This window comes from Arachis ipaensis, chromosome B05, assembly GCF_000816755.2.
Source record: "Arachis ipaensis cultivar K30076 chromosome B05, Araip1.1, whole genome shotgun sequence".
Classification (NCBI taxonomy): domain Eukaryota; kingdom Viridiplantae; phylum Streptophyta; class Magnoliopsida; order Fabales; family Fabaceae; genus Arachis; species Arachis ipaensis.
The window spans coordinates 114,092,510-114,097,678 of record NC_029789.2 but is presented as its reverse complement, the minus strand read 5'-3'; positions in this window follow the sequence as shown (position 1 = coordinate 114,097,678).

The following is a 5,169-nucleotide window of genomic DNA, read 5'->3' as shown; positions in this document are numbered from 1 at the left end:
ATACAACAACCTTATTATTGGTAAAAGAAAGATGAACTAAAACTAATAACCAATATTGAAATTTTACGGTGATATCATTTTTAAATAGATTAATAATAACTTCATTGATTTTTTTTTTAAATTATACAATACGTGCTTTAAATGTTCGTGATATGAAAAGTTTAAGATTTTAAGTATTATTTAGAAGTTATTAATTTGTATTTTTAGAATGTTTAATTTAATTTTATATATTTTAATTTTTATTTATTTAGTTATTAAATTGAACTTTATGTTAGTGAGTTTAGGATTTTTATTATTTTAATCTAATAAGAGATTATAAATACTAGGAGTGGCAATGGATAGGGTATGGTAGGATTTGGACCTAATTCTAATTCTATCCATGTGTTGAGATTTTTATATAAACTTAATCTCACCCTACCCGCAGGTTGAGAATATCTCAACCCTAACTCTATCCGTTCTTAACCCGTGGATACTCGATTCTACCCGCAGGTTATCAAAAAGATGCAACGTTATTATATAACTTGATGATAACTTAAAATATAATTGACTTCTATATAAAATAAAAACGTATTAAATTATCAATTAATGATATTTTCTTAGTGACAAAGAATCTTTTGCAATTAGTGATAAGTCTTTAGTTCAACATCTACTTAAAACATATTTTTATATAAATATATAACATATACATATATATAGGGTGCGAGTTAGTCGGATAGGTCCGCACCCTACCCGACCTGTACGAGAATCCTACCCTACCCGTTGCGGATAGGGTTGGCAACCCTACCCAACCGGATTGGGTACCCGCGGATAGGATGCATGTTGCCATCCCTAATAAATACCTCATAAATTAATGTAGTCGTCATTCAGTGATTAGAGGTGTGAAAATCCCCTTTTTTGTTTTGTGATTAAACCATGATGTGGACAAGTGAGGTTGAGTGAGTCCATCTCTTGTTGCATCGGAAAGTTCGGTAGAAGGTTGAGGAGTCCATTCGATTCAATTCCCAAAATATGGCGTGGACAAGTTAGGTTGATGAGTCATTTTCTTGTTGCGTCAAGAAATTAGGTAGAAAGTAGAGTGATTGTCTTTGTATTTAATTTCAATCTATTCCTTTTATTTTCTATTTCAATTTCAATATATCTTTTTATTCCATTTGAACTCTTGTCTTCTTGTTTACTCTTTTTGTTCCTTATCTTTTTTATTCTATTTCAATTCATGTCTTTTTGTTTATCATCCTTTAAAAACTAAAGACAATTACTTTAAGGCTTGATTTGGTAAAGTTTTTCGAAGAGGTGCTTGTAATTTTGAAAATACAAGCATCTCATTTTATTTTTGGTAAATTAAAAAGCTCATGTGTTTGTGCTTTTGGCTTCTAAAAGTTTTTTTTCGAACAAAAAGAGCTCAACACATTGAAGTGGACCATGTGGGAACAAAGACCACAAAAAAACACGAGACACTAAACACAATAAAAAGGGTATAATCCATTGTCATCTTTAGCATTGCCATCAACAACTAAACGGATCTACACCACCCCATACACTGTAATTCAAAAACGACGTAGTCTTGATTTCTTCAACACCTGTCTCTGAACTCTGAAAAACTCTGCTATTCCGTTCTAGCCAAATATTTCAAATAACTGCAAAGAAGCCTATCAGCCATTTCTTTTGCTCAGACTTACAACCTGGTACCCCAATTTGTAAAACCCATAACTTTTGAAAAGTCTTATTAGGATCAAGTCTCAAATTATATAATTATTTATAGCCTTAATTTCAGAAATTATTTTATTAAAGATAATTAAGGCAAGTTTTGATTTATTGAATTTGAGACGAGTTATGATTTTTATCCAATTTTATAATTATTGGGTTATTTTCTATATTTAGATTATAAATTTGGCAGTTATGAAATATTAGGGGTTTTATATGATTTGGATTAAGTAATTAATATTTTAAATATTAATACTGCTACTTTGGAAAAATAGAGGATTTAATTATATTATTTCTAATTATTTGATTTGGACAATTTATTGAAAATAATTTGTAAAAATGAGAAGCAAATAGTATTTTCTATACACAATTAGTGTTGGATTTAATTTGGGTTTCAATTACTATGTTGTCCATAATTTTATTAGAAATTACTAAAATGCCCCTAGCCCTAACTTTCTCAAAAACCCTAACCCATGACCCGGTTCCCTTCTCACTCAACCTAGCAGCAGCAGCACATGATTTTTCTTTTTCTCTTTCCATGAAAGAAAGGAACGAAAGCAGAAAGAGAGAGAGATAGGCTGAGTTGCTGGAGAGGAGAGTAAGGAAGCCGCCGCTCAGCTGGTCACCGCCACTCATCCTCACTGCCGCCAACTGCGTGTCCCCACTAAGCCGCCGAACCTGCCACGCATCGCCGCCGCGGTCCCGTCGAGCTTCCGCCAACACCGCACGAAACAAAGAGAGAGACCGATGGAGAAGAGGGCCGCGGAGGGGGGAAGAGCCGCCGATTGCAATCGCCGTTGGGTCCTTGTTCCTCACCGTTGAAGGAGCTGCTCCCAGCCACGGTGGTTGCCGATGTTCGCGCCGCTGCTGTCGGAGAACCCGAGGAGAGAGAAACGACACGACGGGAGAGAGCGGGAGTCGCCGTGGAGCCACGAGCTGCGCTAGTCGCCACCGCATCGCGTCGAAAAGGAAGGCTGAGACTGAGCGCCGCTGGGAGAGAGGAAGACGTGGGCTGGAGGAGCTGCATCCAGTCACCGGAGTTCTGAGGCCACTAGGACCACCGCCGGAGTTTCTGATTACTTCTGCCGTCGCCGAAAAAGTTTGCCGGTAAGGGTTTTAATTGAGGTATCTGTCCTTTTTGAATTCCGAGGTTACTATGGTCACTACCTGTTGGTTTCAGTCGTCGTGATTGGAATTTGTTGCCGCTGCCACTTGAGGTGGCTGCCGGGCTGCCGCCGAGCCGGTTCGGAGACCGCCACTGTGTCGGTTTAGTCGTTCCTCTTTCGGTTCGGTAAGCGTTTTCGATTTGAAATCCCTTTAGTTACTGTTCTGTTATCATACATTGAGGTTTGTGGCGTTAATTGCTATACGGTTGAGTTTCGGTTGTTGTATGTTGCGATTAGAGTTGTTGAGACTGTTGCAAAAGTGGCTTGGAACCGAGGTTTTGGTTGCCGGGGCTGGTTCGAAATCGCAGCTGCTTCATGTTGTTATTCCGGTAAGAAATTATGTTTCGAAAGCCCTACGTTGGTGTCCCGTACGTGTATTAAAGCCTTTACGGTATTAATGTTCTTAGAGTTTAGTAACTGAGGTTGCTTGTTGTAATTTAGAGCTGTTTATGCTGCTGCGAAAATGTGTGGGGTTGTGCTTTGAAGCTGCCTTTGATTTCGAGTTGAGGTGAAAAGAACTTATGAGGCGTTTGGATTATGGATTTGCGTTTTGAGGTAGGGGCGCTTTCCAAAAACTATGTTTTAAGTATTGGAATTATTACATATGGATACTGCTGTGAGATATTGTGTATTTGGTAATTGTATCTGCCTTATGTGTTATTTGATTGACTCGAGTGATTATGGATGTTGGTTTGGTTGAATTGTTGTGCGGCTTTGTGAAATGTAATGTTTTGAAGTGATTCTTTAAAGATTTGAAATCTGATTTTAATCCGTTGAGGATTGATTTGATTTGAGTCAATTATTTGATGATGTGAAAAGTCGAATGCACTTTTGAATTCAGCCTGGTTTACTTTAATTGACTTGATCTTGGACAAATGATTTGTTACTGAACTGTTTCTTTAAAGCTTTGGAAATAAGTTAAATCGATTGATATTGAGTTGATTTTTGAAATGGTTTTCTTGAGAAATGCCACTGAGGCGATTGTTGGATTTAGCTTGCTTTGAATTGATTTCTGGTTTTGAGCTGTTGAAAAGGAATGAGAAACGGTTTAGTTGGGACCTGAACCGGGTGGCAAAAGTCCAAGTTTTAGGGGAGGTGCTGCCGAAATTTCTACAAAATCCTAATCTTGTTTGAAAAGTTATTTAAAAAGGGTTGGATTTGAGAAATTATATTATTTGATTTATTAAGAGAATATTTATGTTTTCAAGCTTAATTTATTTAATGAACTTTATGCGTTGAGTTCGGCTTATTTAGAAAGGAACTATTTTTACCGTTTGAATCACTGAAGGAAATAATGATACTCTAATATTGATTTTAATATAAAAAGGAGCTTTTAATGATTTCAAAGGAATCTAGACTTTTGATTGAGTAATTAAGTTTGAGGCATTTTGGAAGAGTTAGAAAAATGGGTTCCAAAAAGAAACCTGAAAGTGGTTTGATTCAAATGAACCGGTTCCTTTTTAAATGAGTTGATTTTTGGACCGAGTTGGAACTTGTGATTTTGTATGGTCGGTTTCATAATAAATTCAGTTTTATTTACTTGAATCGAGAATCCATGATTTTAAAAGTTTCAATGAATTTTAAAGAATTGATATAGGTTGACCTTCCCTAAAGACTTGGGACTCTGCCGAGAAGCTTTTATTATTAAATCCCATTGTTGGACGGGTGATTTTGAATACTTTGAAATAAATCCTTAACTTGCCATGGTTTTGGAAGTTTTGGAAAGAGGAAGCCGAGAGTGGCTTGTTTTAAAAAGGGAATTTTCCTTGAGTAAAAGTGGCTTATGAGCCTGAGATAATTTGAGAAATGAGATCTTTAAAGCCAAGGCTGAAAAGAGTTGAAACTTGATTTCAAAGTGAAATGATTTGAGAAAAAGTGATTTATGGCTTAAATGCCGATTTTATGAATTTGATGATTTTTGAATGGTGGAAGTGCTGTTTTATTATGGGCCGGAATGGCTGTGTATGATTATGAATATTGGTTGGTTCTGGATTGAACCGTGAGTCGGAATGGTTGTGTATGATTATGAATATTGGCTGGTTCTGGACTGAACCGTGAGCCGGATGGCTCAGATGGATGTTGATCCATGGATTAGATTGAATGCATGTATATGCTGAATCATTGATAAATGTGAATGTTGCACTTCCACTATCGGAGATGAGAGTTTCCCTGGGAGGAAGCAGTGGCTAGCCACCACGTGCTCCAGGTTGAGACTCGAAGCTCTGTTAACCCAATGTCGTAAGTGTGGCCGGGCACTGTGAAAGGCCCGGATGAGCTCGCCCCCATAAATATTCACCAGTGA